The 22074-nt window shown below is 35.7% G+C and overlaps 1 long non-coding RNA gene across 1 annotated transcript; it reads left to right on the top strand.

Annotated features, from left to right (window-relative positions):
* Positions 1 to 12287: 12287 nt before the first annotated feature.
* LOC107780072 (uncharacterized) lies at positions 12288 to 14602 on the top strand. Its single transcript, XR_001646737.2, has 3 exons — positions 12288 to 12418; positions 12560 to 12665; positions 13646 to 14602. It is a non-coding gene; the product is annotated as an uncharacterized LOC107780072 (long non-coding RNA).
* The last annotated feature ends 7472 nt before the right edge of the window (positions 14603 to 22074 follow it).

The raw sequence follows: 22074 nt of genomic DNA, 5'->3' as shown, positions 1-22074 counted from the left end.
TCTGTTGGTATATGGGACGGAAGCTGTAATACCGGTTGAAGTCAAAATTCCCTCTCTTCGGATCATTGTGGAGTCGGAGATTGATGATACAGAATGGGTAAAGACCCGATTAGAACAACTAATGTTGATTGATAAAAAACGGTTAGCAGTAGTATGCTTTGGCCAGTTATACCAGCAAAGAATGGCGCGCACTTACAACAAGAAAGTGCGTCCAAGGCATTTCGAGGTAGGCCAACTCGTTCTGAAATGCGTTCTTCCACACCAAGTAGAAGCTAAAGGAAAGTTCGCCCCAAACTGGAAAGGACCCTACATCATCAAGAAAGTGTTACCAAAAGGGGCCTTGCACTTGGTAGATGAAGAAGGACGGGTACCAGACATGACTATTAATGCAGATACAGTCAAAAGATATTATGTCTGATATATACCCACTGTGGAACTTTCACGCATGATTTTCTTAGATCGAGATGACGAAGGCTACCATTGCTCGCTATTCCAAGCAAGTGTCACCCTTTTGTTACCCATTTTAAGCTTTATTTTTCTTCCTTGTTTTCCATTTTCTGGAACCTCTGTTAAAAAAAAAAAGTCAAACAATAAATTTTTTGAGTCATTGAACTACGTCCGACCTGATTTCGAAAGGATAAGTAGGTAGCCTTACCCTGGGTTCGGTCCCATCGCAACAAAAATCCATATTCCCAATACTCCAAAACTGGGACTGAAGTTTGTTTTTATCTTACGGTTTTCCCGTAGAAATAGTTCCAAAAGTTATAATTCAGTTCAAGATTCTTTTTGCCTTTTCCTTTTAAGAATTTTTGATCGATCTTTGAGAATACTTGAAGTCCCCATGCCAGGGGCATTGGCCAACCTTTCGCATAAAAAAAAAGAAAAAAGAAAAAAAGAAAAGAAGAAATGAGAGAGTCTTATCGGTAAAAACCCGTATGAGCACTGTAAGGCGACAGTGAGCAGAGAAATGCAAGAGTCGTATTGGTGAAACCAAATGGGCACCATAAGGCAACAGTGATTAGAGAAATGAGAGAGGTCAGTTAGCGAAAACCCGCAAAGGGCGCTACTAGCCGAATGGGGGTCTTCGATGCTCCGGCATGAGCACAACCAAGACAGTTTCAAGATGAACATTTGCGACGTATTTTGAGAATTAGATAGCCCAGACAGATCAGGCGTCCAGTCCAAAATGGATGTCATGATTCATTGAAGTCAGCACATATCTCCAGATAAGTCTCCTTATTTCTCTCCCCGAAAGGGACACCTTTTATTTAGACACAATTCCTTTTTCACTTCCAATTGCTCTTCTATTCTTTTCCATAATTTTTCTTAGTTTCCCTTTCGGTCTAATCTTGCATCAAAAGCAAAGCAAAAATGGCTGCAAAACTGTCTACAGTTTTTCCGTAATACCGAGCACAATTTGGAGCATATACGGCATTGACGAAGGCAGGAATCCATCTGTGATCTCTTTTGATAAGGCAGACAAAGTGTCTCAAAGAAACTAAAAAGGTCGCCTAAGTAAGACTTGCTTTATGGGAAAAGTTGATAAGCACTACAGACACAAACTGGTTCTGAGTGCAAGACAACTAAGTTTGATTTTAAAGAAAAATTGCTTTGCCTTAGATACAAGGGTTAACGGTACCGTGGACATCCGGGTATGAAACAGCCAGGGGAGACGTCAGAAAGACAAAGTCTCCAGAAAATGATACAAAGTATCCGAGCATCTCGGTACCACTCTGATAGAATCAGTCCTTCGACAACGGGGTGTTCGTGAACTCAAACTCCTCAGTGCATCAAGGCCACAAATCGACCACCACTTTTTCAAACTCACATTTTTTCTTTGTTTGCAGCAGGAACAAAGCAGTGCAGAATGTCGATTCCAAAAGGATGAATGCCACCAAAGGTAAGTTTTTGCAAAATTTCCATTTTCTTTTATTTTCAGCATGCATCACTATTGTTCATACAGATCATTTTGGTAGCTTAACCCAGGTAGAACCTTTTTGCCTTGGGGGATCCAGCTCACAGTTCCGGGTAGAAGTACTCTTCGCCCAGGTTGTTTTTTCGTAGCTTAACCCAGGTAGAACTTTTTTGCCTAGGGGGATCCAGCACATAGTTCCGGGTAGAAGTACTCTTTGCTTAGGCTATTTTTTGTAGCTTAACCCAGGTAGAACCTTTTCACCTAGGGGGATCCAGCTCATAGTTCTGGGTAGAAGTACTTTTCGCTCAGGATGTTTTATGTATCTTAACCCAGGTAGAACCTTTTCGCCTAGGGGGATCCAGCTCGTAGTTTCCTGGTAGAAGTACTCTTCGCTCAGGTTTGTTTTTCGTAGCTTAACCCAGGTAGAACCTTTTCGCCTAGGGGGATCCAGCTCATGGTTCCGGGTAGAAATACTCTTCGCTCAGGTTTTTTTACGTAGCTTAAACCCAGGTAGAACCTTTTTCGCCTAGGGGGATGCAACTCATAGTTCCGAGTAGAAGTACTCTTCGCTCAGGTTGTTTTACGTAGCTTCACCCAGGTAGAACCTTTTCGCCTAGGGGGATCCAGCTCATAGTTCGGGGTAGAAGTACTTTCTGCCCAGGCTGTTTTAGGTAGCTTAACCCAGGTAGAACATTTTCGCCTAGGGGGATCCAGCTCATAGTGCCGGGTAGAAGTACTCTTCGCTCAAGTTGTTTTACGTAGCTTAACCCAGGTAGAACCTTTTAGCCTAAGGGGATCCAGCTCATAGTTCCGGGTAGAAATACTCTTCGCTTAGTTTGTTTTACGTAGCTTAACCCAGGTAGAACCTTTTCGCCTAGAGAGATCCAGCTCATAGTTTCCGGATAGAAGTACTCTTCGCCGAGATTGTTTTACGTAGCTTAACCCAGGTAGAACCTTTTTCGCCTAGGGGGATCCAGCTCATAGTTCCGGGTAGAGGTACTTTTCGCTCATGTTGTTTTACGTAGTTTAACCCGGGTAGAAACTTTTCACCTATGGGGATACAACTCATATTCCGAGTAGAAGTACTCTTCGCCTAGGTTTGCTTTTCGTAGTTTAACCCAGGTAGACCCTTATCTCCCCAGGGATTCAGCATTTTTTTCAGTAATACAGGGCGCCAACCCCTGGTTATATTTCCTTTTCCAGTAATACAGGGTGCCAACCCCTGGTTACATTTCCTGTTCAGTAATATAGGGCGCTAACCCCTGGTTACATTTCCTTTTCAGTAGTACAGGGTGCCAACCCCCTGGTTACATTTCTTTTTTAGTAATACAGGGTGCCACCCCCTGGTTATATTTCCTTTTCTAGTAATACAGGGTGCCAACCCCTGGTTACATTTCCTTTTCAGTAACACAGGGCACAAACCCCTGGTTACGTTTTCTTTTCAGTAATATAGGGCGCCAACCTCTAGTTACGTTTCTTTTTCAGTAATACATGGCGCCAACCTCTGGTTACATTTTCCTTTTCAGTAATACAGGCGCCAGCTCCTGGTTACATTTCTTTTCCAGTAATACAGGGCACCAACCCCTGGTTACATTTCTTTCTCAGTAATACAGGACGCCAACCGCTGGCTACATTTCCTTTTCAGTAATATAGGATGCCAACCCCTGTTTACATTTCTTTTATGTAATACACGACGCCAACCCCTGGTTATATTTCTTTTTCAGTAATACAAGGCGCCATCCCCTGATTGCATTTCCTTACTAGTATAGGGTACAACAATCCCTGATCTCCTTACCAGTATAGAGGGTACCAATCCCTAGCTGTGTTCTCCAACATAGGGTACACCACTCCCTATTTGATTTGATTTTAAATACAGGATACACCACTCCCTGATATCATTGCCAATATAGGGTATCCCATTTCCTGGCCACATTTCCCAACATAAGGTACACTAATCCTTAGTTGAGACATTCTTTTAGGACAAAAAAAAATTATCTGACCTTTTCAAGGTACACCATTCCCGTTTTTTTTAATTGCTTTCAATAAAGTAGTTTAGAATTTTTTTACAATAACTCACGAAATTTTCCTAGTGAAAACTGGGGCAGAAAAATTTCGTTCGTTTGTTTGTTGTGATGTCTGAGCAGGTTTTACCTCGAGACAGGATTCAAGATGAACTAAAGAAGAAGTCTCAATCCAGAATAAAGAAAAGAAAAGGAAAAGAAGTTAATCCAAATGCAGAAGCAGATAGAAAGGATATGGACTGCTCAAGACATGACTGAAGTTACGAGCTTCACATTTCCCGTTTTGCTCAAAAGAAGCCGTAGAAGAATGAACTAGCACCTACAGCTAGTAAGCATCAAGGTTCAGATCAGAGTCTGCATGAACAACCAGTCAAGACTCAAGATCAAGCTTCAAAAGACTTGTAGATAGGAATTTTGTAACTCATAGCTGATAGGCATGTTTAGCTTCTTTTGATTTTGATTTTGATTTTGATGTAATAACAAGACCACGGACCGGAACCTCGACGGAACCTCACTCGACTCTCTCGTCCTCTCCGTATACTCCATCACTTTATTCACTTCTGAACTACACGTGGCCTGATTCCTTTATAGCCAAGGATATATAGGTAGCTCAGATACCAGGGCTCGGTCACAATCTTTTACCCATATATATATATATTTTTAATAAGTGTCAGGTCAGAAGTCAATTACGTCGCTTACTTAATTCTTTGCTCAAAAACACTTCGTGTTTTCAAGCAAAGAGGGGCAGCTGTAAGCACATAATTTTTGACCCGCACATCAGAATTATCTTTAATAGTCTTAGTATTTTTAGAATATTTATTTAAGTTTATTTTTATATGATTTCACTTTATTATTAATTTTAATTCTAGTTTTAAAGCTCAAAAATTGAAAAATACAAAAAAAAAAAGTTTCATATAGTTTGCACTTTAAGAGTTGAAATCTCAAATTTTGAGTACAAACTTGGCTACTAAAGGCCCAAATCTGAGCCCAACTCGCTCAAGCCCATACCCACTCCCCATTTGACCTAACCTAATTCCTACTCCCTACAAAAGGAGCTCACTCTCATTTCCAAAAGACAGGAGCCGCACCTCCCAAAAAGAGAAAGAACGGCCCAGCACTCATCCCTTTCTCTGCCGTCTAACCCCCATTCCCTTCAAAAGAAATCAGTCGAAATCTACACAAGAAAATAATAAAAGGAACCACATACACACAAGAACAACAAGACAATGACGGAGGAATTTAGCAAAACAAGATTGGACCAATCCATTTTCCACTTCGCCGTTGGTTTCCTTTCTTCTTCTTTTTTTGGTAAAAAAGCAGAAAGATTACCACTACAAGCATAGGAGTCCCAATTCTTGTTGTTATAAATGGATTGAATTTGTTTTCCTCTTTTGGAGAACCCTTGTTGCATTTGCTGGCCTTTTTTTCTACTTTTCTCAAATGATGGAGTTTCGTTTGAGCCGAGGTTGATTCCGGTTCGATCGAGGTCTTGTTCGAGGTTCACGATTCCGATCATGTAAGCTTGGTATTGATGTGTTCTAAACAGGCGTGGCTAATATCTATTGATTTTGTACGTGAAGTTTCATTATAAATTGAAGAAAGTGTCATATTGAGGTGCATTCTCAATCCTTCCTCTGTTATTTTGCTCCTTTTTAAATTCATGTGTAGTTTTTGCTATAAGATTTGGATGAATGGTGATGATTTTTATTTAAATATATGTGTTTGTTTATGAGAAGTTCGTTGCTGATTTTTGTTTAAATATGCTAATGGGTAGCTTATTCCTAGATTCTAGTTCTTATTGCTGTTGGAAACCCAATGCATTTGACCTTTTTGTCTTACCTATGTTGTATTTATACATCTTATTCTACACCTTTTGTTGCTTGATTTGATATGAAGAATCAAAGCAGCACAGATAAAAGTGGTGTTAACTTTGACGAGTTGGTGATATGATTGTACGGTGTAGGAGTAAAATATGTATAAACCTTAGTGTCGGGACTTGTACCAAATGTTGGTAAGAGCAACTGACTGGTATTTGGGATATAAATGTGATGAACTAGCATAAAGTGACTAATATCTTGAGACAGGAGGAGTAAATAGCTTTAGGCGCGATTAATAAATCATCATGGTCATGGGTACGGTTCCCGTGGCATGGTCACGATACGTAAATTCCAATTCGAGTGTACCTTTCACGTGACTCGACCATAACTCCAAATCAATTAATAATAAAAATCAACATGTTGTAGGCCGCGAGTGTGTTTTACGTGACGCGATTCGCAATATGTACAAAAACAATGAGCGCGCGACATCGCGACTTATTTAAATATATTCCATAAATTCTAAAAGCAATTAAAACTATATTAAAAGCGCGTAGAAAGTTAAAAATGCACAATAGGTTTTAAACATGTAATAAATCAGATAATTAGGCCAATTATTAATAGTTGAGCGACCATGCTAAAACCACGGAACTCAGGAGTGCCTCACACCTTCTCCTGGGTTAACAGAATTTCTTACCCGGTCTTCTGATTTCGCGGACTTTAAACGGAGTCAAATATCCTCAATTTAGGATTTAAAATAAACCGGTGACTTGGGATACCATAAATTATCCCAAGTGGCGACTCTGAATACCTAAATAATCTCATTCCGATTAATGTCACTTTGATTGGAAAAACTCCTCTATCCCTTTAGGAAAAAGGAGGTGTGACAGCTGTCATCTGCAGTTGCGCACACCACAACTGTCACGACCCAAACTGGAAGGCCATGACTGGCACCCGGTCCATACTTGCCGAGTACCAACATGCATTTTATCTAACCTTTCTTATTATCTATAAGGGCCGATGAGATCAAGATAAATGGTAGATGAATCATGAACAACTAACAATGATAGATAATGGCATAAAAATACATAACATGGACCGACAAGGTTGTCATGAAGCTATATATAAGGTACGAGCCGACAAGCTGCCATGAGAGACTATACAACAAAAATCAGCCGCCAAGGCTATCCAAACCATACATGAGTCAACATTTGTCTATGAGCCTCTAAAGGAACATAAGTGATTCAATATTGCCGGATTAGGGCCCCTACATACCTATAATGTCTATAACAAAAATGCATACCAAGACCACGGCAAGTCCCGAGAAGGGATCTGGCCAATAACCACTAAACTGGGCAGCCTACTTTGGTGGGGGAGCTTCGTCTACCTGTCTATCAGGACCTGCAGCACGACATGCAACGTTCACAAATAAAAGGGACGTCAGTACGAATAAAGTACTGAGTATGTAACGCAAGAAGCATAAATAAGAATAGTAATGTAAAGAGGGATAGAGAGTATACAACGTGTAACATCTGAGTGCTTCTGAGGGCGACTGACATGAAATGCCTGATACATATACCTTTAAAAACATACGCCTATGTGGGCAAAATCATCATCATATCGTATACGGCCTCGAAGAGGACTGAGTAAAAACATATCAGGCCATCATAAAGCTCAGTAGAATCATACCCGGCCACGTGGAGCTAGGTAAAACTCCACTGATAAGTGATTGCACAATAGATATCGTACCCGGTCGACTATAGCGCGGCCCGGTAGAGTAAAATAGATACATATATATAATGCTTGTTGGACTCATGGGTTCACGTTCTAAACCTTTCGGCATGATGTAAGGTAGGTAACCTCTGTATTCGTTATTAGAGCTAATTCATCATCATGAATCTTATAGGAATTAGGAAATACCAACAACATTTGATACATAAGAATAAGAGGAGAAACATCAACATCAATCTTTCCATAAGAAGGGAAACAATGTGAGTACTGCTAGCTTCTAAGAGTGGAGTATCTTTGGAAGCTTGATGGTAGGCTATAATCCCGTATTTTAGTCGCTTATTGCACTCTAATTCACTTCACTTTACTTATGTTGAGCTTTAATTAGTCGTGTTTTTCTCTTATTGTGTGTTTTATGCCGTGTAAGAGTGATTCTGAGTTATTTAGATATTACTGAATAAATTCGAGCAATTTGAAGCTTTGAAGTCTAAGTAGAAGCCCAAGGGTTTAAACTGGGATCGCGTTCGGGGGTCGAGTACCAAGTGTGGATGTCAAAAATTGGAAAAACTGATTCACGACTGTGTAATATATGCCCATAAAGTGATTTGCAATTCGTACTGGATTTAAGCGCGGCGCATGCCTAAGCGCGGCGCATGCCACAGCGCGGTAGTGCAAAAATATTAGAGTATGTTCCCATTTCCGCTAAAAAGGGTATTTTCGTGCAGGGTTTATTGGGGGGGTTGACTTAAATACATGGGAAAATACCATTTTCGAGACTTTTGACACATTTTCGACCTAAGAAAGCCAAGGAGGCTAGGGAGGAGTTGGAAGAACATAAGCACAATGATTTCATCAATCCTTTCTCACTCAAGATCCGGGATTGGATTGAATTTATGCTTTCCTATACTTAGTTACATTTGTGAAGAACTTCTCCATGTCTATGGAGTAGATCCTTTTGTGTTTTGATAAATTTGGTGTATTGATGATTGTTTGTGGATTATAACTCTATTTTTATGTATTTGAATCATTTTCTAGAAGATTTAATTGTTGCATCTATATTCACTTATTCTTGTAATCGAAATAGGCATAACTTGTGATATCTTTGCATTCTATTATTGGTTGAGTTCATAGATTCTTCTAAATAATCGAAAGAGATTTTCTTAAAGACCGATCCATTACGCATTCTAGCATATCTTCACATAGCTTAAATTGGTTCATATTGAGATGTTGAGACTTAATCGAGAGAGGAGTTTCTACTAAATAATTGTACTGATAATTAAGTGAATTCGAGAGACTCACTTGAACATTAGAAGTAAATTATCTAGAGTTAAATCCCACACAATTATCTTGTACCTATCCTATCAAAACCCCATTTTCTTCTATTGATATCTTCGTTTGCTTAGGCCTTGCTTCGATTGTCATTAGTTAATAGATATAGATTCTTAGTTAAATTTTATTATTAATCATATAAATCTCAATTGCTTATCCTCCTGGATAGCAATCAAGCTAGAAACTACGAGAATATTATTTAAATCCAATCTCTGTGGACATGATATTATACTATACTATCTTTGACTAGCGAGCATAATTTAAGTGTGTGTTTTGAGCTCGTCAAATTTTGGCGTCGTTGCTGCGGATTGGCAATTAATAGTGTTTGAAATAGTTTGTAGTGTTAATTCAGGAATTTGTTTTATTTTTATTTTTACTTTTATTTTATTCTTAACGGGTTTCTCCTCCATGTACAGGGCAACATGTTAAGTCTGTAGTGTATGACACAATCTTCTTCTAAAGAAGTGATACCATACAACCAGGAATTGGAAAAATACCTGCGACAACTGAGGAAGGAGATAGAGTTTACCGTAAGGTTCTTGGGGCAACCTTCAAACCAAGAACACATGGCTAATAACGATGACAATGAGGTAGAGGCAGCTGCAAGGATTGTTGTTGAGGCAACCCATAGAGTTGCTGAGGAAAATGTCGAAGACAATAGGGGTCGAAGATTCAATCTAAATCGACCCTTGATTGAAGACAAGTTCGAGAATGCGGTAGCAAGGCTTGGTATAGCATTGGGTGACTATGCCAGACCAGTCTACAATCAAGGATTGTCAAGTGTTAGACCACTTCCAATTGCGGCCAATAATTTCGAGCTGAAGCAAGGTTTGCTTCAAACCATTCAAAACAGCTGCGTTTTCATAGGGAAGATGAACGAAGTTCCAAACACGCATCCGATGGACTTCGAGGAGATTATGAACACCTTTCAATACATTGTTCATACATGTCATGTATGCTTATAGTAAATCGGTGTTGAAGATATTATATACGACTTTACATAAATTTGTAAGTTTTAGGACGGACGACGAACTTCAAGATTTATAAAATTTGGAGGTTTAGTATTGAAGTTGCTTAATAGAGTATCGATTCTAATAATATGTTAAAACAAATTTGAAACATCTATCGTTGTTAGTTTGAGTTACCATTTTGTTAACGGAGAAAGTCGATAAAGCTTTACGCATCATCTTCCAAATTTAAGAATTTGAAGTTGTAATGTTGGCTTAGTGTGGTCCCGAAATCTGAACAAAAAATTGGGAAGAATCAGAGAAAAAGAGCGGCACCCTTTGTTCGATTAACATAGTAGACAAATAGCCACATTTTAGCCCCCATTATTGAAATAACCACTGCCATGGAGTTTCACATGTTGAATTTAAAATTCCATAAGTGATTATTTTTCAATAACAGGGCTGAAAAGTGGCTAGCCCTTACTGGTAGTTGCTTTGTTTTTGTTTATTTTTTAAGAGCTTTAGAGGCCTTGTACAATGGGTGAAGTACACAAATAGCCCTTAAAGTGGATGATCTTGAATTTTTGTCCCTTGTTTGCCTCATCGACAAAACTTCAAGTTTAACAAGTATTGCCCCTTATTTGCCTCATGAGCAACATTTTTAATTTTTTATCTTAAAATTCTGCACATGAGACAAGCTGGGGTCAAAAATAAAGACCATCCCAAAACATGTCATATTTCTGCAATTTTTTGTTGTACAAACGGGTCTTGTGGGTTTATTAGGTTCCTCATTGCGCTATTCCTTGTGCCCAAAACTAGAAGCTAAATGGCCCAAATTCAGAATTCATTGAAGTAGTACAAGAGAAGTCACTAGTATAGTAGAGAAAAAAATTTCAATCAATTGTACAGAGAGTTGAGCAAGACGAAATTAATTTTTTAACTAACGAAGCATCAACTTTTTGAGCGGCAAGAAGTTTGTGAATGGCCATTAACAAAGAAAGACGAACTATTTAACAATAGACGTGAACCTAATATAAATAAATTATTTTCTATACATAACTTGAGGAACTGTTGAAGAGGTACATACCCTTGACCTTCACTGGTTTGAGTATCATTTCATACTTTATTAACATTTATTTATCCTATTCTTTTAATTTTCCTCTTAGCTATCTTAATGTTCCACCCATAAATGCGGCTAATAAAAAAAAACTTACTCTTGCCCTTTTTTTTCAAGTACTGTTGTATCGTCGGTACTACTAAATGAAACTATAAGAAAGATACTCATAGCCCGTTTGGACATAAGAATTTTTTCTTTTTTACCGAAAAATTTTCACTTTTTTTAAAATCATTGTTTGGCCATAAAATTTTCTTGAAGATCAATTTTAGAATTTTTTGAAAATTTGAAAAACTCCAAAAAGTTGTTTTCAAAATGTTTACTCAAATCACTTACAAAACATAAAAAATAACCCAAAATTATATTCATGTCCAAACACAACTCTTATTTTCAAACTCCATTTTCACTTGAATTTTTCTTTTACTTTATTTTTGGAATTTTACAATTCTTATGTCCAAACGCCAATTTAGAGCCCGTTTGACATAAGAAATTTTTTCTTTTTTTTTCAATTATTTTTTTGAAAATAATGTTTGGTTATCAAAATCTTACAATTTTTCCAATCTCACTTGAAAATGGGAAGGTTGCTAGTTTTTAGTTGCAAAATATGTTGAAAAAAAGACATCCAAATATGTTGCAAAAATTATAACCAAACACAACTTCATCTTCAATTTAAATTTTAGTAAAATTCCAAATTTGAAAAAAAAAAATTGAAATTCATGTCCAAACGCCTACTTAGAGCCCATTTGGCCATGAAATTTTTTTATTTTTTTCGAAATCAGTGTTTGGACATAAAATTTCCAATTTTCATTTGAAGATGAATTTTGGAATTTCTTGAAAATTTTAAAAACTCCAAAAAACTGTTTTTCACAATTTTCACTCAGATCACTCACAAATTCATAAACAACCTAAAATTATATTCATGTCCTAACACAACTCTAATTTTCAATACCATTTTCACTTGAAAAGAAATTCACTTTTTTCGGGATTTTACAATTCTTATGTCCAAACGCCCACTTAATAGTTTTTTTTTAGAATTTAACCCCTCCGACAGTGAGAGAATTATTATACAATCTTATTATAATAAGTTGAAGTATGAATCTATCAATCTATCTATCTATATTATTATAAAAGCATGAATATTTCACGCTAAATATTAAACGACAAAAATATTCTTAAAATATTGATAGACTTCTATACCCTCCATAAGTTAAATTATATTTTAAAAAAGGATAGTTGCGTGATGGATAAAATCGTAACCCCAAACACTCATACTAATATACACGAAATTCTTATACCAATCAAATAAGTGTCCTACTTATTGTTGAAGTTCTAAGGCCATAGCAATCCCACGTGATTAAGAAGACTTTAAATCATCTCTTACCAATATAAAAAGGGTTATACGGTGCCTTTTGTCGCACATATTTTTTGAAGCAGAAAGCCGCATGGACCTCTTACCGATTAAGTTCCAAACCGACGGCTAATTTTATATATGCCATAGATTTCATATTTAATTTGCTGTAGTAATCATATATCTACAATCGTAATTGGCTGTAAGCATGTCAAAAACTTCTCTTCTTTATTTCTTTTAGTGCTCCTTATTTACGTCATTCTCCTAACATGGTTTGGTTTTGCTTTCTTCTTATTCCTTTATGTATTCTTAATTAATGTTGATTTCCCAACTTTTTTTTTAGTCTGATCGGTCTAATGAACTCAATCGGATAGAAGAAGCTGGTGGTCGTTTGTAATCAAATTTCAATGGTCCAAGAGTTCTTGCAGTTTTGCCTGTGTCTCGAATTGGTAAGTCATATTACTCAATATTTTAATCTAAATTTTATATTTGTGCATCTAAAGTGTTAAATTTGATACCATTATGTTCATATTAATTCTGACACGGTAATCTACTCTATCAAGTATTACATCACAAGAAAAAGTGATTGTACATGAAACAGTATTCAAACAAAAGTGTTTTTCTTGGTCATTGAATCAGCAAATGTGTGATTTAGATGGATAAATAGAATACACTCGAACGCATTCGTGTGCGTTTTACAATCCATATTATATCAAACTCTGCTCAAGTATTACACCTACATAGCTTTTTCTGACAATTATGCTAGAGAATGATAGAAAAGAAAAGTTCGACAAAGTAATTGTAGCCTTGTAGATCATATGAGTAATTGGCCTAATAAAGTGAGTAATAGTTCTGATAAAAACTGTGAAATAATCGGTTGAGTTTGACTACGATATCGGAAATTGTATATAGATAGCCCATGAACATAACAAGATGATGCTGCATGCCCTGTGGTATGCTTTAATCTTTTACTCAAAAAGTATTTTTTTCTGAAAGGTTCTCTATGTAGCTTTTTTTTTTTCCTCTTATTCTTTAATTTCTATTGAAGGAGATAAAAATATATTCAAGATTATGTCAAATTGCTTAGCTTCTGTCTATGTGACAGTCCTTTTATGGAGCTGTGGACATACTTACATTATAGATTTATTATTCTTTTATCTAAAGAATTCAAGTCAAAGTTTAAGATAAAAGTTAAGGTGACCTAGACATTTATGAGTCCTACTAGTTAAAGACTTCAATTGTTTGCCCATTCTAAACGCGAATAATAAAGAAGAGAGTATGCAAAAGTCACGAATAGACAATTTTTTGGCTATATATTGAAGATCAATTGGTTAAAATATCGTGTTTGTTTTGAGACTCCTAAGCTGACACAATTCAACTTGTGACGTTTTTCGAAATATCATTCTAAATGGTTCGGACATGTTCAAAGGAGAAGCTCAGATGCTCCGATACGGAGGTGTGAGCGGCTGGTTGTGGAGGGCACAAGAAGAGGTAGAGGGCGGTTTAAGAAGTATTGGGGAGAGGTGATCAGACAGGATATGGCGAGGCTCCAGATTTCCGAGGACATGACACTTGATAGGAAGATGTGGAGGTCGAGTATTAGAGTTGTAGGTTAGGATGTAGTTGAGTCTTGACTTACTTCATACCATTGTGGGACTAGTCAGGTAGGGTTTTTGTCTAAGATAGCTAGTGACAATGTTGTGTTTTACTACTTCGCTTTTCAGTGCATGTCCTATTTACTAGCTATCGCTTTTGCTTTGCATCTTTCTTCTGTATTTCATGGTGTTCCTATTTTTCCTATGATTGTTGTAGTGATACTAATATTGTCTCCTTTTGTCTTTTTGTCTTTTTATTTTCTTGAGCCGAGGAGGGTCTTTCGGAAACAGTCTCTCTACTCCTTTGGGTAGAGGTAAGGTCTGCGTACACACTACCCTCCCCAGACCCCATTAGTGAAGTTTTACTGAATTATTGTTGTTGTTGTATTCTACAGCCAGAAAAAGAATAAAATTATTAACCCGAAAAAATAATATTATAAAAATACTCCATAAAAAGTTAAAAAGAAAAACAATTAATGTTAAAAAGGAAAGAAAAACTTGTTCGCGTCCACAAAAAGTGAAATTACATTAATACTTAAATAATTTGCATCACACAGTACAAACAACAATTTTTTAAAGATGATCACCTCTTAAATACATTGAATCGGCATAACAGATGCATTGTTTAATTAGAACTGATTAAGGAAGTATAATATTCCAAAAGAAGAAAGAGGAATAACCCAAACTTAAAGGAATCATTATACAAAGTTCGGCCGAGGCCATATATATACCTCTGTACTTTCGAAAATGGTCTAAAAATATTCTCGTTATACTATTGGGCTATATATACTCTTCCCGTCATACTTTGGAACAAATATACCCTTATTTTGGATGGAATGCCACGTGTCAGCACCAGATGAAAACGACCCATTTCTTTTTTTTTTATACCCGATCCGTTTTAAAAAATCCATCACCCGACCCGTTTTAAAATTCATTTTTTTTAAAGCATATATTTTGTAAAAACTGGAATTTTTTTTTATAAAAACTGAAGGAAAAAAAAAAAGAATTTGCAAAATATATATTTTTAAGTCTTTTCAGTTTTTTTAAAGTATTTTTTTTTGTAAAAACTGGAAAAAAATATTTTTTTAAAAAAATGCTTTAAAAACTGAAAAATATATATTCTGTAAAAACTGAAAAAAAGGAATTTGCAAAATATATATTTTTAAGTCTTTTCAGTTTTTTTAAAATATTTTTTTTTGTAAAAACTGAAAAAAAATATGTTTTATAAAAACTAAAAAAAAAACTCTCCTAAAGCAGTGGACTACATATGCATTAGTTTTTAAAAAATAAAAATATTTTGCAATTTTTTTTCCAGTTTTTAAAAAATATTACTTTAAAAAACTGAAAAAACTAAAATATATATATTTTGCAAATTCTTTTTTTTTTTCAGTTTTTACAGAATATATATTTTTCAGTTTTTAAAGCATTTTTAAAAAAAATATTATTTTTTTTTCAGTTTTTAAAAAAAACAATACTGTAAAAAAACTGAAAAGACTTAAAAATATATATTTTGCAAATTCCTTTTTTTCCAGTTTTTACAAAAAAAAAATTCAGTTTTTACAAAATATATGCTTTAAAAAAATTGAATTTTAAAACGGGTCGGGTGATGGATTTTTTAAATGGATCGGGTAAAAATAAAATTGGTCGTTTTCATCTGGTGCTGACACGTGGCACTCCATCCAAAATAAGGGTATATTTGGTCCAAAGTATGATGGGAAGGGTATATATAGCCCAATAGTATAACGAGGGGTATTTTTAGAGCATTTTCGAAAATACATGGGTATATTTGGCCCTTCGCCGTACAAAGTTCTATAAGGTAGAGCTTTAAATATTAGTACAACTTTTTTCAATGTAGAAAGTTTTTGCTTAAAGTCTAATTCTATTATAGAAACATGGCAATAGATATAAATATATGTTTTTTTTCTTTCAGAAAAATCTTACGTGCTGCATCTTTAGATTTAGTGTTAAATTTTAATTTGGACTCCAAAATGAATTAGTCATTGTTTTGAACCCTAAACAAATATAAATAAATCACAAATAAATATACACAGATTAAACAAACCAAACCTAAAATCATCCGTTGTAATAGGTATTATATCAATTTTCAGAACTTCAATGACTACTGCATTTTCACTTCAGTTGCTATATAATAATATTGCATATAGAGAATTGACTAAATATCAACGTGCAAAGCACGTATATAGAAACTAGTACTATATTAAAAGCACAAATGCCTTTAACGAAATGTCGTTCGTCTTTTTTATCCTTTAAAAATATATTATATATTGGATAAAATAGTAATTTAAGTTATTTGCCTAAATTTTATGGCTTCAAAATTAATTATATTTTATATATTAAATACTTCCTTATTTAAAATAGGTATGAATCCTAATTTATAGGACTTCAAAATCAATTACTGAAATTTTACCGTAAAAAATCATTAAAAGAAAGAAAAAACCACAAACATACTTTTACCATGTTTGTTTCCTCATCCCTTTTATTAATAAGAGATAATGTGCCTATTGTTATGAATATATTATATTATGGATGTTCATTTAGTACTCCGTTGTAAATAAGCTTCCTGAAGAAGTTTATCCATATGAGACTCCGCCATAAATATGTTTATCTATTTAGTACTCTATTGGAAATAAACCTCTTGAAGAAGCTTATCCTTTCGGTACTCCGCTATGGATAAATATTACTCATGATAGAAGATTGTCTATATCTGGCACAACAGTTTAGAGCAGCAGCTTACAAGCAGCTTACACAGCAGCTTCCTTTCTTCTATAAATAGAGGAGAATTCAGTTCATTATGTACAGAAGTTTGAAGTTTGAATAATATATCAGTTTCTCTCTATACTTGTCTTTACTTTACAGTCTTTATTTTATAACACGTTATCAACACGAGACTCTGCCATCTCGAGCAAATACTTTGAAAGTATAAGAGGTACGAACTTTCTTTTTCTAAATAATGTCAAATCTTTCTAAACTTGAGTTTATAGCCCTGGATATATCGGGCAAAAGCTACATGTCTTGGGTGCTTGATGCCGAAATTCATCTTGATGCGATAGGTCTGGCAGACACCATCAAAGATAAAAATCAGGCATCAAACCAAGACCGTGCCAAAGCAATGATATTCCTACGCCATCACCTTGATGAGGGCCTGAAAATGGAATATCTTAGTGTTAAAGATCCAGTCATACTGTGGAGTAATTTGAAAGATAGATATGACCACCTGAAGATGGTCGTTCTTCCACAGGCACGTTATGATTGGACTCATCTAAGGTTACAAGATTTTAAATCTATCAGTGAGTATAATTCTGCTATGTTCAGAATTATTTCCCAATTGAAACTATGTGGTGATAATATTACTGATCATGATATGTTGGAGAAAACTTTCACCACTTTTCATGCCTCGAATATGCTCCTGCAGCAGCAATATCGAGAGATGGGATTTAAAAAGTATTCTGAACTTATCTCACATCTTCTTGTAGCCGAGCAACATAATGGGCTATTAATGAAAAACCATGAAAGCCGACCTACTGGTTCTTGTCCATTCCCTGAAGTGAATGAGATGAACTTCCACCAAGCTAAGCGTGGAAGAGGACGTGGCCCCAGTCGTGGTCATGGCCGTGGTTGGGGAGGAAACTCTAATCGTGGTAATAATAATGCACCAAAGAACCCTCCTCACCACCAGCAGTGGAAAAGAAAGGAGCAAAAGCATGAAGCGGTGCAAGCAGCAAAGCCAGAAAATGCATGCTATAGATGTGAAGGAAAAGGGCACTGGTCATGTATATGCCGTACGCCAAAGCACCTGGTTGAGCTATATCAAGCTTCCCTGAAGAAGACAGAGAAAAATGCTGAAGCAAATTTTATTTCTGAAGATAATTTAGACTTCATGCATTTGGATGTAACTGATTACTTTGCACTCCCAGAAGGAGAAACAAGTCATGTGATCGGTAGTGAATCTGTAGAGATGTAAATATTTTAATTTTTATTATTTGTAATAGATAGTATGGTTATGTAATTGTTGTACATAAATAAAAGTTATGCTTTGATAATAATATTTACTATCATATTTATTTTGTTTATGTCATTTTGAAGAATATGGATAATCCTCAAATTATGTTTGGATCAAAGACCAATCATGAAGATATTTGTGTAGTTGATAGTGGAACAACTCATGCCATATTCAAAGATCAGAAATACTTTTCTTATTTGCATAAGGAAAAAGCAAATGTTTCTACAATTTCTGGTAATATAAGTTTGATTGAAGGCTCCGGAAGAGCTATTGTATTTCTGTCTAAGGGAACAAAACTTATTATCGACAATGCATTGTACTCCTCCAAGTCCCGAAGAAACTTGTTGAGTTTTATAGATATCCGCCGAAATGGGTATCATGTTGAGACAATAGATGAAATGAATGTGGAATATCTTTGTATTACAAATAATATTTCTGGCCAGAAATGCATTGTAGAAAAGTTACCAACTTTATCTTCTGGCTTATACTATTCAAAGATTAGTACAGTTGAAGCACACTCTATCGTAAACCAGAAGTTTACTGATTCAAATATTTTTGTGCTTTGGCATGGCCGTTTGGGCCATCCTGGATCAATAATGATGAGACGGATTACTAAAAATTCGAGTGGGCATCCATTAAAGAACCTGAAGATTCTTACAAATAATGAATTTTCTTGTGATGCTTGTTATCAAGGCAAAATGATCACTAGACCATCACCAATGAAGGTTGGCATTGAGTCCCCTACCTTTTTAGAACGTATACATGGGGATATATGTGGACCTATTCACCCACCAAGTGGGTCGTTTAGATATTTTATGGTCCTAATAGATGCATCTTCAAGATGGTCTCATGTGTGCCTATTATCATCTCGCAACCTAGCGTTTGCAAAGTTATTAGCCCAAATAATTCGATTAAGGGCATAATTCCTAGATTATCCTATAAAGGCTATTCACCTTGATAATGCTAGAGAATTCTCATCTCAAACTTTTGATGATTACTGTCTATCAGTTGGGATAAAAGTTGAACATCCTGTAGCTTATGTTCATACTCAAAATGGCCTTGCAGAGTCATTCATTAAACGGCTGCAATTGATAGCAAGACCACTACTTATGAAAACAAAATTACCCACTACTGTTTGGGGCCATGCTATCTTGCACACAGCATCACTTATCCGTCTCAGACCAACGCATTATAATAAATATTCTCCGTCACAATTAGTTTTTGGTCATGAACCAAATATTGCCCATCTACGAATTTTTGGATGTGCTGTATATGTGCCAGTAGCACCACCACAGCGCAGTAAGATGGGCCCCCAAAGAAGGTTAGGAATATATATTGTGTTTGAATCACCCTCTATTATTCGCTATCTTGAACCATTGATGGGAGATTTATTTACTGCTCGATTTGCAGATTGTCGATTTGATGAAACAAATTTCCCACAATTAGGGGGAGAGAAAAAGGAAATCAAAAGAGAAATTATGTGGAAAGTTTCATCATTATCTCACTTTGATCCACGTACCCCTATATGTAATCAGGAGGTCCAGAAGATCATCCATTTACAGAATATAGCAAATCAAATGCCAGACGCATTTACTGATTTGAAAAGGATAACTAAGTCACATATCCCTGCAGAGAATGTGCCTATTCGAATTGATGTCCCAGCAGGACCATCTATTAGCATGAGAGAATCGATAAATGATCAAAATGATATTATAAAGGGATCTCCTGAAGAGACCCAAGATCTGATTAGTTATGAGATTCCTGAAGAAATCAATAAACCCGAGACTCAAGTGAGCGAGAAAGTTTTAATAAGTTCTACTGGTGATGGGATTAATTTAAATCGATCTGAAATAGTGGTGGATAATATTTTTGCATATAATGTTGCACTTAACATTATGCAAGATAGTGAGGATTTTGAACCCCGATCTGTCGAAGAATGTCAACAAAGATCTGATTGGCCAAAATGGCAAGGGGCAATTCAATCAGAATTGAACGCACTTGCTAAAAGAGAGGTCTTTGGACTAGTAGTCCAAACACCTGCAGGTATAAAATCAGTTGCTCATAAATGGGTTTTTGTGCGAAAAAGGAATGAGCAAAATGAAGTTGAAAGATACAAGGCTCGCCTTGTCGCACAAGGATTCTCACAACGACCTGGAGTCGATTATGAAGAAACATATTCACCCGTTATGGATGCCATAACATTTCGATATCTCATCAGTTTAGCCTTACGTGAAAGGCTTGAAATACATCTAATGGATGTGGTTACAGCTTATCTGTACGGGTCACTTGATAATGAAATTTACATGAAAATCCCTGAAGGATTTAAAATGCCTGAAGCATATTCAAAATCTCGAAAAATGTACTCAATCAGATTACAAAGATCTTTGTACGGTTTAAAGCAATCTGGGCGCATGTGGTATAATCGCCTCAGTGAATATTTGCTGAAAGAGGGTTACATAAATGATGTTATTTGTCCATGTATTTTTATAAAGAAAATGGATTCAGAATTTGTTATACTTGCTGTTTATGTTGATGACATAAATCTTGTTGGAACTTCATAAGAGCTCCAAAAGGCAATTGAATATCTTAAGAAAGAATTTGAGATGAAAGATCTTGGGAAGACAAAACTTTGTCTTGGTCTGCAAATTGAACATTTAGCAGACGGGATCTTTATCCATCAATCTGCCTATACAGAAAGGGTCTTAAAACGCTTTTACATGGACAAAGCACACCCATTGAGTACACCAATGGTTGTTCGATCACTTGAAGTGAATAAGGACCCATTCCGACCTCCAGAAGAGGATGAGGAACTCCTGGGTCCTGAAACACCCTATCTCAGTGCAATTGGTGCACTTATGTATCTTGCTAATGCTACAAGGCCTGACATAGCATTTTCTGTTAATTTACTAGCAAGATATAGTTCTTCTCCTACACGGAGATATTGGAACGGGATTAAGCATATATTGCGATATTTAAAGGGAACTCTTGATATGGGTTTGTTTTATGCTAACAAAGATAGTGCAGATCTTGTTGGTTATGCAGATGCAGGTTATTTATCTGATCCCCATAAAGCTAGATCTCAAACCGGGTACGTGTTTACATGTGGAGGTACTATCATATCATGGCGCTCCACAAAACAATCTATTGTTGCTACTTCTTCAAATCATGCTGAAATAATAGCTATTCATGAAGCAAGTAGGGAATGCGTATGGTTGAGATCAATAATTTATTTTATTCGAGAAAAATATGGTTTGGAATGTGAAAAAAGACCCACAATTTTATACGAAGACAATGCTACATGTATAGCCCAATTGAAGGGAGGATTTATAAAAGGAGATAGAACGAAGCACATTTCACCAAAATTATTCTACACACACGATCTTCAGAAAAATAGTGACATTGATGTGCAACAAATCCATTCAAGTGACAATCCGGCAAATTTATTCACCAAATCTTTACCAACTTCAAATTTTGAGAAGATGGTATACAAGATTGGAATGCGGAGACTTAAATATTTGAAACAAGGTTTTCATCAGTGGGAGTAAAATACGCGATGTACTCTTTTTTCCTTATTAAGGTTTTTTCCCACAGGGTTTTCCTTATAAGGTTTTTAATGAGACAGTTAGCAATGCGTATTACTAAATATGTGTACTCTTTTTCCTTCACTAGGATTTTTTTCCACGGGATTTTTCCTAGTAAGGTTTTAACGAGGCACATTATCTTTTAATGAACATCCAAGGAGGAGTGTTATGAATATATTATACTATGGATGTTTATTTAGTACTCTGTTGTAAATAAACTTCCTGAAGAAGTTTATCCATATGAGACTCCGCCATAAATATGTTTATCTATTTAGTACTCTATTGGAAATAAGCCTCCTGAAGAAGCTTATCCTTTCGGTACTCCGCTATGGATAAATATTACCCATGATAGAAGATTATCTATATCTGGCACAAAAGTTTAGAGCAGCAGCTTACACAGCAGCTTGCAGTAGCAGCTTACACAGCAGCTTCCTTTCTTCTATAAATAGAGGAGAATTCAGTTCATTATGTACAGAAGTTTGAAGTTTGAATAATATATCAGTTTCTCTCTATACTTGTCTTTACTTTACAATCTTTATTTTATAACACCTATTATATTTATATTCTGGAATATTTAATAAAATACCTACAACGAAAGACTAAATATTAAAGCTAACTTGAATAAACAAAAAAGAAAATCTGAAGTCCCTCCAAATTAATG

Source organism: Nicotiana tabacum, chromosome 17 (genome assembly GCF_000715075.1).
Source record: "Nicotiana tabacum cultivar K326 chromosome 17, ASM71507v2, whole genome shotgun sequence".
Taxonomy (NCBI): domain Eukaryota; kingdom Viridiplantae; phylum Streptophyta; class Magnoliopsida; order Solanales; family Solanaceae; genus Nicotiana; species Nicotiana tabacum.
This window is presented reverse-complemented; position numbering and strand designations above follow the sequence as displayed.